The sequence below is a fragment of the Sinohyriopsis cumingii genome, chromosome 7 (assembly GCF_028554795.1).
Source record: "Sinohyriopsis cumingii isolate HCF-2022 chromosome 7, ASM2855479v2, whole genome shotgun sequence".
NCBI classification, from domain to species: Eukaryota; Metazoa; Mollusca; class Bivalvia; order Unionida; family Unionidae; genus Sinohyriopsis; species Sinohyriopsis cumingii.
The window spans coordinates 129352528-129365759 of record NC_142967.1 but is presented as its reverse complement, the minus strand read 5'-3'; positions in this window follow the sequence as shown (position 1 = coordinate 129365759).

Genomic DNA, 13232 nt, shown 5'->3' with positions numbered 1-13232 from the left:
CTTGCAACCCATTCGCGAGATCTCTTGTCCTGAATGAATTCCTTCGCGTATTGATATCCAAATAACCGCTCAGCAAGTGTTCCATTAAATCGTTCAACAATTGCTTGATCACGATGAATATGCCCTCGTCTGATGGTGACGTTATGTTGTTTCATCAACGATGATACTGCACCCTGAAATTCTTTGACAGGATCAACCTGTAACAGCTGTGGCCACTGCAAGGGTCCACGTTGATAAATTCGTTTAAACGCAGAAGCTACTTCAGTTGCAGTCTTTGTTGATAACGGCTCTGCTTCTTTATATCTACTTGCAACATCAACGACAGTTAACACGTATTTATATGTTATTTAACGTCTTTGGATTTTAACGGTATCATGTGGCAGAAATAATATATCAGCCTGATGAACTTCATTAGGAACACTAACATCAAAATGTGCAAAGTGAATTTGCTTAGGTGGTGGTAGATAAATTTGCCATATTGCCTGTCGGGATAACCATTTTTCAGCAGTAACACGTGTGACTTTTGCTGCTTCAGCGAATTTACTAATCGCTGGGGTACCTTTCCAGTATCCTCTTGGTGAATAATAAATCGATTCCATTTATAAATTACCAGCACCTAGCGCTAATTTACCTTTCATTGTAGACCTTACTAACCAGTTAGCTAATGATTCCTTGAAGGATTTATTCGTAATGGAATTTAGCGCGTGAATTAATTTCACATTTGCGATATGGCTATCTTGTAGATTTTTACTTTTATAAGCTACATCATGAGCATGACACGCTTTATCAATAGCGTTTATTGGGTACTCACCTGGTTTTGGTTGGTCTTGGCTGTCAAGTCTGATATCAAGTCTGGTTCCAGGGCCGCAGTAGTTATATCCTGGAAGATGTTTTTCTCCTGCTGCAATATCACCTCCTCGTTTTCTTATAACATTATTTGACTTTGACTGTGAGGGAATAAATTTAAATTTCTTTGTACCGCATCGTTCACACTTACCCGTAACCGCTGATCTGTTATTTTTTGTTGTAATGGTTGTTAGAACACTTGTTCGGGTAGTGTCCTGCATTTCACACAATATAAATCCATATTCTTTTTATATATATCATGAATGAAATTGACTTTTCCGCGACAAGAAAACAAGAACCGGTCAAGCATCATGCTGCGCTACCAAATTTTGTCCGTACGATCATAACTGGACCATCTGGAAGTGGCAAAACACAACTGCTACTTAATTTGATAATGAGATGGCTTAGGTGGGATAAGTTGTATTTGGTAGCTCCGTCTGTAGATGACCAGCGGTACTATGATGTACTAAAGGATTTTAATGAAAATGCAAAATCGTTAAATGAAAACTGCGATGATGTTATCGAGTTTATCACTGATATCGATGAATCGCTAAGTGCTGATGATATCGATGGATTCGTTAACAATTTAGTAGTGTGCGATGATGTAATGGTTGATAAACAATCAAATCCAGCTAGGATATTTTCCAGAGGCAGGTACAAAAACACTGATGTGATTTATGTAACCCAGCGGCATACACATATACCAAAAGTGATAAGGGATAATTGTAATATTCTTGCTGTGTTTAACGGAGTTGATACTCACACTTTACGAAATATTCATCAGACCTGGTGTAGCGGTGATATGGACATAATTAAGCTTAGAAATTTATTTAGTCAGGCTCAGTTATCCCCGCATGGATTTATAACAATAAATTTACACGATCCTCGAGCACGATACCGAGTCGGTCTTGATACGGTTTTTGGATAATAGCAGCAGAGAGGGCGCGCCTTCAAACTGGCACCGACACAATCGCGTATTTTCCTTCGATATATCGCGATTAGAAAAACCCATCGGCGATAGACGGGTAAGCCAATTTGTCGTTGACACGGTTGTCTTACGCTAGATATCGCGAATTTTTTTGTTTGTTTGTTTTTTGCGATTTTCCAGGAAGGCTTATTTTGCGAATCTGAAGATGAACCAATTAGAGGTTGTTCGCCCTCTCTGCTGCTTGTCCTCGTCCTCGAAACTCCTTCCATGTCACTTAGTTGACCTCGGGAGAAGTTAAGAAAGTTTAAAACAAGTTGACGAAGATAAATTCAATCCATGGCGTTTGTATGTATGTATGTATGTATGTATGTATGTATGTATGTATGTATATATATATATATATATATATATATATATATATATATATATATATATATATATATATATATATATATATATATGTATGTATGTGTGTATGTATATATGTATATATATATATATGTATATATGTATGTATGTATATATGTACGTGTGTATGTATATATGTATGTACATATATGTATGTGTGTATGTATATATGTATGTGTATATATATGTATGTGTGTATGTATAAATGTATGTATATATCTATATGTATGTGTGTATGTATATATGTATGTATATATCTATATGTATGTGTGTATGTATATATGTATGTATATACCTATATGTATGTGTGCATGTATATATGTATGTATATATCTATGTGTATGTGTGCATATATATATGTATGTATATATCTATATGTATCTGTGTATGTATATATGTATGTATATATCTCTATGTATGTGTGTATGTATATGTACGTATGTATGTATATATGTATGTGTGTATGTATATGTATGTATATATGTATGTGTGTATGTATATATGTATGTGTATGTATATATGTATGTGTGTATGTATATGTATGTATGTATATATGCATGTGTGTATGTATATGTATGTATGTATATATGTATGTGTGTATGTATATATGTATGTGTATGTATATATGTATGTGTATGTATATATGTATGTGTGTATGTATATGTAAGTATATATGTATATATGTATGTGTGTACGTATACGTATGTATGTATATATGTCTGTGTGTATGTATATGTATGTATGCATGTGTGTATGTATATGTATGTATGTATATATGTATGTCTGTATGCATATGTATGTATGTATGTATGTATGTATGTATGTATGTATGTATGTATGTATATATGTATGTGTGTATGTATATGTATGTATGTATGTATATATGTATGTATGTGTGTATGTATATGTGTGTATGTATGTATATATGTATGTGTGTATGTGTATGTATATGTATGTATGTACGTGTGTATGTATTGCTGAGAATAGCATCAAGGTTACCTTACACATGACGTAACTATAAGTGAGTAACATAACCCCAGTAATTGCATGCATAGTCAGCTTTATCTACTTCAGTGGTGGTGATAGAGATTGGGGTCGGGGTTGGGGTGACCGCTAAAATCAAACAAACCGAATCAAATTATATATATAGACACACACACACACACACACACACGGTTGGATGAATCTATTGCATCATGGTTTGTAAGATGGACTATTTTTAGACCATTAATATCGGTATACCGTCAAAGACTTTTCCGTACCTAACACTGCGTTATGATGAGGGGCTATCTAATACACTTTAAATGGACGGCCACGAAATAAGAGATTCGTTACATCTGTAAGTGTTCCTGTTCTGCAGACGCATAGTTTTGTATACACCGATTACTCCCACCCCCATATATAAACTTATGATCTCAAGTATTTGCAAACTATAGGTCGATTTTAATTTATCTCAAACCCTTATCTAGTGGACACAGCACGTTTATCTCTTGCTGTGTTGAATTGATGCATGCATAAAGTCACATAGACACTAATATGGTGAACATCAAGGCACTCGTCGCGCAATAAGTAGGTAATGTTGCTGAGAATAGCATCAAGGTTACCTTACACATGACGTAACTATAAGCGAGTAACATAACCCCAGTAATAGCATGCATAGTCAGCTTTATCTACTTCAGTGGTGGTGATAGAGATTGGGGTTGGGGTTGGGGTGACCGCTAAAATCAAACAAACCGAATCAAATTAAGCAGGAGGATGAATGTCCACGGATCCAACGGTAAGAAGAAACATTTTAAACTTTACTATTCGGGACATGGTCTTCTCAAGACGTAACAGTTCTAGCTGGAATGGAAATAACCCCAGTTGAAAGCTCGTGGCATAATAAAGTGAGTAAATGCATTTTCAGTCACATAATTCCCATACTAAGTTGGTTGAAACAACGGAAATAAATGTGTGCCAGCGCTTGCAATACTAAACTCAAATAGACTATGCTACAAGCTATAACCACATTCAACGTCTAATAACTATTTTTCATCTACATCACAAAATAGTTTTATACGAGACTTTTCGATACACTTAAATTAGTTTAAGAGAAAATAAAAATAGTATTCATTAACTTTCAACGCTGTAATTTCACTATGTTTCTAACTGGACATCGGCAAGTAATAGAAGTAACCGCCCGCTTGCCGCTGCACGTGCCTACATTCATGCAAGTAATGTCAACGTTCTAAGAAGTAATATTCATCCCGAATTGCTGGTAATGTTTATGTTGGTGATAAACTTAAACAATCTGGCAACAATTGGTATGATTTTTTTACGGTAGAAGAATACTAGTAGATGATTAGTACCGAGGCAATTGGAATAAAGTACCTAGCCCAGCGACAGACAATGAAGGCTGACACACTATGATCCGATGGTACAACTGGAACCCGCACACTTTCGATTGCTAGTCTGGTACAGAACAGAGCTACCTCCTCTTCCATTACATTTGTTGAACAGTAGACCCTTATATTGAATATTGATTAAAAATGTTTGGACGCAAATGCACGATGCGAAGTTACTTCGTGTATACGTTGTTTTATACAGTGTGCGTTTAGTTTCAACTAGTGATGTTTATTAATTAATGCAATTGAATGTAAATTTTGTGAGCATAGTTTAAGGTTAACTTAGGTGAAGTTGTATATATTATATCGATAGAAATAACAAACATTTTGTTTATATTAATATCACTAATGATTTTGTCATCTTAAAAAATAAATGTTTTAGCTCGTTTAAAGAATTCGCACAAACCTGTATTTCGAGAAATAAACTTAAGATGATACTAAGGTGAAAATAATAATTGATTAGTATTTTTAGAGCAAAAAATGCGGCACACATACACGTTTAATTAGTATACAAAGAGAAAACAACAAGAAAAAAGCGGTAATTCAAGCTAGGTGAGGCATAATTCAACATTGTATTATGATAATCAGGAATATTAGATGTTGATACTCATAAATTACTTTCAGATCACCAAAAACACTAGTCCTGAAAAAACTCAAAACACATACACATTTAAGGAAAATAACGTACATTTATGCATATGTCTCATCCTGTATATTTCATTTCGTCCCTAAAGCTGTTAATAGTGCTGTTCTTCTTATCTATCTGATGTACGTTCCTTTTAAAAGTTTATAAAAATTTCAGGTTAATGAATCTCTGACATTTTTAATAACTATCTCCACTAATACATTGTACATATGTACAATTGCCTTGTAAATTACATGTATTGCTTTCAGTGGAGTCGGTCATGAAGTCGCTACTAAGAATAATGTTTACAGCAAGCTCAACTACATCAAGTTGCATGCAATGGCAAAAGTGACATCAAAATAGGTGTACTGCTGTCTCTGTATTAATGTTATCTGAGGTTTGCAGCCAATAGTAGATCAACAACACAAAGGTGTTACAAGTCAAAATCCTTCAGATCACTGTATCACACGTACTACAAGTTCTATTAAACTCAAGCAAAACTTGCAGTCTACGGTACCAAAATTAGAACCTAATACTTTTTATTGTACTGGTGTGTATCGTTGGATATGAAGGTGAATTGTAATGATACTAACTCCATGGAAAAAAATCAAGGTAGAATGCCTAACAAAGACACAAATAAGTCTTGTCTTATTAATTAATGTTTATTTCAAATTAATGATTGTAACATTTATCTGAACTACAAAATATGTGGCTACTAACTGCTGTAATAACCAACACAATAGGACAGAAACCTAATAACGAAAATATTTTATTAGTTACGATGAGGAACAAATAAGGTACAAAGCACAGTTACTAAAGCTGTTCAATTTGCCATATACAAAATACATTTAACATTCTGTTAGGCATCCAAATACTAAAACCTGTTACTGTCTCTGCCCGTAAGTCCTCCAACAATATTTAAGATTCACAATTAAACCAGAAAGTAGGAAATGTAACAGAAGCAGCTAACTTGGATTACAAGACACAAATATTTGCTTAGAGGACGATTCTGTTATGTATGAATGAATAGATTAATCAGTCAGCATCGATACAGGAAAGGAACTCTTTCATTTACGACAATGTAGCTGGAAAAATAACTATTGATATAGCAGCCCTAACTAAAGTAATGTTCAACTGAATATTGAATATTTAGCACGAATGGCATATGAACTGACGCTGATAACTATTTTAATTACATGATAGAAACGTTCGCGATTACAATTGAAACTACCGATATAGTTTCAGGGTTATATTCTCAGACAGTAGCTCTTAGAAGCCAATAAGTATTAGTCGAAGAAAACATTCCTGCTGAAGAAATAACACAACACTATTTATTGGACAACACAGCATACAACTTCCAGTGTAACAGCCCAACTTCTACTGAGAATATCTCTCCAAAACAAATGTTATATCGTACTAATAAACGGAAAAGGGGGTCACGTGATCATGTTCCAGAAGCTCGTACAAATTAGGTACTTGTTAATGATCACCTACACCCAGTGTGATCCTGACAAAAACCAATCGTTTTACTCTAAGAAATAAAAACAATGGTTTACATCTTAAACACGTAGTCACATCATGACCTTGACAACAAACAATCATTTTAAAATAACAAAAGAACTTATTTACGTGGTGGATACAAATTTTGAATCAAGGCCAGGATCTAGATCAACACTTGGTTGCTTACAAAACGAAAAGTCAAGATCAAATTGTTTTCCGGAAAAGTACAATCTTCAGTGAATAAATTTATATTACAATAGCATGTAATGAAAAAACTGACAAACACTTAAATTGAAATAAATATATGTTAAATCAGATATAATTAAATCATATATACGCAACATCTGGAGTTCGTATAAAGTTGTTGCTCAAAGATAATGCTCAGTATATATTGATCACGCCCAATTATAATCTCTCCAGAAATGACAAACTCCAGCAGAGGACCTCCCTAACATTTCTGATTATGACTCCTTCAAATGTTTTGTTTTCACATCTTCACTGGCTACATATACAAAACCTGTTCTTCATTTTAAAGGATTTCATGACACACAAGTCTTTAAACGATCTTTCTCCAGATTATATATCTAACCTAACTGAAAATTATAATTGGGCGTGTTTCCCCATAATGTAACAGTGGTATTATATTCTTATGTCACTTGTTTACGCTCGAATAAACAGTAACACAAGAAAGAGTGAAAACAACAAGCTTTTAAAAATACATTAATTTATTTCCCTGGAAAAATTCTGTAAAAATGAAACAAGTATGAACTTATGGTTTTATAGAATCAAATCCAAAAATAATCCAAACTTAATCCAAAATTAATCCGAGAATAAAATTGTAGTAGTCCTAATAACAAAATGTTTTACTGATTTCATGTTCGAATCTCGACGAAGAATCCAAGATGGAAGACGATGACGTATGCTACAAACTGTCTACAGTTCTTTGTAGAAATAAGAATTATCAATCCAGTTTCTGATAGCTGAATAATTTGTTCTTGCTCCTCGGTATTATATGAGCACACGTATTTTCCAGAAAAATAACATAATTAATCCTTTTGAATCCAAGCAGTTTGAAACAACTCCAAACCAAGTAATTTGAAATAACTCCAAACAGCACAACATACACTAACACTTTAACGGCCCCACTTCTACTGAGACTAATTCTCTAAATCATGGGTTATTTGGGCTTTCTAAAACGTAAACAAGGGTCACGTGACCATCTTCTGGTAGTTTATAGAAGTAAGCACTTGTTACAGATCACGTTTACCCAGTGTGACCCTGACGAAAACCAATCATTTTTCCTCTAAGAAATAAATATAAAAAGATTGTTTATATCTTATAGACAAGGTCCCATCATGACCTTGGAAACAACCCATCATTTTAAAATAAAAAAGAACTTGTTTACGAAGGTTGCTACAAATTCTGAAACAAGGTCAGGATTTAGATCAACACCTGGTGTTTATAAGCTAACAGTCAAGACCAAACTATTTTCTAAAATAGTATTATCTCTAGTGCATAAATTTACATGTAATGAAGAAACAAAATTTGTAAACTGACAAACAATTAAAGTGAAATAAATATATATTAAATCAGATATATGTAAATCAAATATACATAACAATAATGTCGAAAACTAAAGTTCAAGCGACTAGGGATGCGGACATTTGGACAGTTGCGTTAAGACAGTTGTTTTTTTGTTTGTTTTTTTTTTGACGAACATTGCATTTTTTAAATGAGCACCAAATTTTGAACCGAAGTTTTATTTGTTTGTTTGTTTGTTGTTTTTTAAACATAAATAATGAAGATTGCACCAATAAGTTCGCACGATCTGATGGTTAGTAGCCACAGGTCTATAAATTTTGCCCACGCAAATGTTTGTTTTTTTTCTCCAGAAAACTCATTGTGAATTATGACAGTACAGATACAACTGACATGGGTCGATAGTTAGATTAGTCATTCTTTTCATTTCCCGTATGATTTGCGAATACGTATGCTAATTTAAATGACTCAGGAAATTAACAGGAAGTGACATCACAGTCAATTACTACAATCATTGACTCAGAGATCGATAAAGCGGACATTTTCAGAGTTGTAGGGTGAATTTCATCGAGGCCTGCTGATTTGCTTTCCATTGATGTAATGATGGGAATATTTGCACTAACATCATCGGATACATTTTCATTTATTAAGGCAGTAATTGTATATGTGTTAGGCTCTGTAAAATCATACCTCTCTAGTGTTTGAGGCATATTAGTAAAACGAACTTCAGCTGGTTTGCAATATCGTGATCATGAGTGGAAATAGTGCCATTAAGTATGATTTGACATGGACGTAGAAATACCAGTGTAATAAATTTGGAGTATGGCCATTTGTATATACCTCTCCATTTTATGGACTTTTAGATTTTTGTGATTACTTGTTTGATTATGGGAAGTCGGTGTCGGTGAAATATTCTTTAGCCGTATAATTCACCAATTTCTAGGGGAAACGTCATCATGAGCACTATTGGTGAGATGTCATGATGCCATGGTTTAGTTTCGGGGAGAGCTCAGGTCAGAATCGCATAAGTGGGTCTTTAGTCAAGTAGTTCATAATAAAACCTTATCGTGTTTATTCATCGTGCATCAAAATGTGAAGTATTTGCGATGGGAACTGATAATTTTGTGGAATGGAATGATTGAGAGGGATTATTCAATTATCTGGAGACGACTTTATTGTTGCTGTGATGGTAAATATGGTGTAGAGTTACAGGCGAAATGAGGCTAAAATCATGATTTGACTGACCTAAAGTTAGGGTAGGAAAAATAGTTCCCGGTATTTGGTGTTTGAATTGTGAAGTATTTTGTGGTAGTTAAGCACCGATGCTCCCTTACAGAAATCCAATAAGGAGAGATCATACAGTTGTAAGTTTGCCATGGAATTGGGAATTTGTATTGCATTTGTGACGTGATATTTGTGGTTATGCATTGATTAGAGGAAAATTATTCATAGTCTGCGCGCTTTGGAATTTTCACTTGACAACAGTAGTTGCCCGAGAAGTCCCTGGAAATCAGGGGAAAACAAGTGACTTCTAGTAATATTCATGCCAGGGTTGGATTAGCTCGGTAAGAAACTCCCTTGGCTTATTACACTAGTTTCTTAACGTTAGTTATAGCATGTGATTTCAGATGAAACTCTTATCAGAGCTTGAGGCGATGGTGTCTTTGAAAAAGAGTATTATGTTTTACAGCGAGGGATTTGACTATGTTCCTACATAAACGATAATTTGTAATCTCTTTACATTTATGATATTTGTTTCGCTTACTTTGCACCTCGATAGTTTCATTAGTATATAATTCTGGTTTATATCATCGTTTAAGTCTTTCTTTTCGTATGGGAGCATGTTTATTTAGGATAGTTAGAAAACAGTAGTTCCTGACAGAGAAATCATAATAAAGGTCTGTTTTAGAGAATGTTATTTTTGACAGTTCGTAAATAAATTCATTTTCAGCAAATAATTTAAACCATATGTAATGCATATAAGCGTGTGAATTGTTTTCCTGTGCTGCTTGCGAGTTGCATGCATAGACAGAGGTTGTCTGGTTGGGTATTGTAGATGTGGTCGATCAGGGTAGAAGTACACGCTGTTACCGTTTTTGAAACATTGATTACCTGTTTCGTGCGGTCGTATCGTATGAAGCCGTGTTTTCTTAATATTTGACATGAAATCTGTAGTACAATGTATCTCATAATGTGCTTACACATTTGTTAAAAGCTTAAGGAGTCTCTCTCTCTCTCTCGCGTTCAAATTGATAAGTCAATGATGAAAGACTTTGCAGTTCGGAAAACACAGCAGATATAAATAGATTTGCTGTTGGGTAAACCTAATTAGATCCATATTTAGTCTACAGTGGATATTTCGAAACAAGTTCTTCTCCTGTAGGTTACGCTTTTCAAAATACACATGACTATCGCTTTTGGCATCTATCTCGTCTTTCCAGTGCAACGGTATTTTAACATAAATCATAGACAGATCCATTACAATCTATTATACAAGCTTGGAGTCATGTTCTATCGTGAGTCTTTGTTCATCGATTTGTCCTAGGATGTGTTTGCATTAAGCTGCTAACACCTCTTTCTAACACAAAGGGTCAATTTGCTCATTTTTCCAATCGGTAAGGAATCCAGTGCATATTTTAATTTTCATTTGCGATCTAGAGGAATATACACTCAAACCTAAGCATGTGTCATATATTACTTTGGACGGTAAGACACTAAGAACAAATATCACCAAGATATATAATCATTATTTCTGATGGACCTACATGCATTATCATTGTATACCTAATGTTTATTATTACAGGTAGATACATCACGTCTGTCATGAACGTACTATTGCTTTTTAGATGTGCCACTATTCCAGAACGTTACCAATCTACCTCGGTAATCATGCCATATATTCCGTGCATTTCGCTTTCCCACCCATTACGATCTTGCATCGCAAGTGTGTAACTTTATTGTTGCCCAGGTTGGTATTGCTTAGTTGGGTAGTAATTGCTTGCACTTTGGGTCTGTTTTGCTAATAACAACACAAGTATCATGGTAGCAAAGCATGCAGATGGTATACCTTGTCATGTTATAAAAACCTTTCTTTGAATTTCTATTGCTCGAGAGTAAGAGCTATAGTCATTTTCAGCTTCAGCTTCGGTGTGAATTTTGTCGAGACACTGCTTGAGCTTATTCTGTTTCACTTGTGTTACACTGTCGTCTACACTGCTTGATTGGTTCTGCTGCTCATTCAGAATAGTACAATATTCATCAATGCTATTTTCACCTGGTTCGTCGTCATCCAAGCATAAGATAGTAGCACCACTTTCCACGACTGTTCAACATTAAGTGTTTGATTTGATTAGTTCTTGCTCTTTTTTTTATCGTTCACGTTTTAATTGTTGCCTCCGTTTTCGAGTTTTCAAACTCCGTACCTCATTTTGAGCATGTTGCTGATGTAATGCACTGCGGGTTCAAGATACTTTTTTGTTACCATTAAAAAAATGAATACAGATGTCGGCACAAACCTTGTTTCTGTATTGATTTTTGTTGAAGCAATATCTAATGTTACGCGAGTGACAACTGATCAGGAATATATATTCTTATCGTAATTCCATGTCAACATTCACAAGTTCTGGATCCATTTTAAATTGTACAAAATGGAGATCACGGATTCAGCCTTATGCGTTTGTAGTTTAGTCACAATACGATGCACCTCTAGGATATTTGCATAGAACAGAAAGACGTGGCAGAGTATTAGGAGTATAAGCTGTTCCATTTGGCTGTGCTGTTCACACAGCGTAGTCATAGGCATGGGGTGCCATTTTTAGGGAACGTATGGAATTGTTCCCACGATAGGTTGACCTTTCTGGTTTGTTTAGGAATGGGATCCAAAAAGAAGAACATCTTGTATGTTTAGATGAGACTTAATCACTACTTCATCCAAATAGGTAAAAATAGAACAAAACTGCATAAAGTGAGTACCAGAATGAATATGAACTGTTTAATCTTTTAAAGGATAAGATGGCGCTTACCCTCATATAACTTTCATAGCAAAATTAGTCCGATCCATTAGGTTTAAACATCGAGTTGAAAATGTGACAAGCGCACGGTTACCTGTTCTACTGCCACACATATACAAATTTTTGCCCTTTTGTCCGACGCGAAAGGGCTATGTCCAAACGTAGCGGCTGTTACCGAAATCATTAGGTGGTCAAAAAGTGCCGGCAAGCGTGAGGTTTTTCCACCTGCTAATTCGGAAACGAATAAAACGAGTACCTTATACGAGTACACGGCGCGCTCACAGATCGATCTGGATGTCATATAGTCAATCGTCTCTTTCCTTTTCCCGAGACGAGGCTAGTGGTACAGCTAAGGATCAAGATGTAATGGTCTCGTGTGACACCGAGTGTACAAGTGTTGTGGCAAGGCTGGGTCTCGTTAGGAATGACCAAATGTTAGGAGGAAAATCCTATTTAATGTTATTAGACCACAGGATTGGTCGCATGCCCGTCGAGAGAATAGAAATTTCAACGGTATATATGAAACACCCCATATATCACTTAACAATTGGAAAAATCGAGGGCTCAAGCCTCCTAAGTATGTCAGATGTTCGTGTCACATTTTACAAGCGGTCGCCAATGGGTCACAGGGGCGAACGAACGAAAAGCCACTCCGCAAATAGAAAGCCATGACGATATATCACCTGATCAATTTGCGCAAAGGCACAGTCATTACGTGTCCTTGAAGGCGACCGTGTAGACAATTGTGTCCACTAGGGAAAAACGTATTCAAGGAGTGGGAAGTTGAAAAATGTTAACGCAGCAAAGGATTAATTGATGAGGGAATATACCATCTCCGATGGTAGGAAATGTTTCCATCTAATTGCATTCTAGAAATACAGCACTCATGTGCACAGAGTGAAGGATGATTACAGCATGGCAGATCACTTAGCATGAAAAAAGAAACGAAAAAACTATAGAGTGTTGGCCGGCATCGCGTGACTGAGATGCAG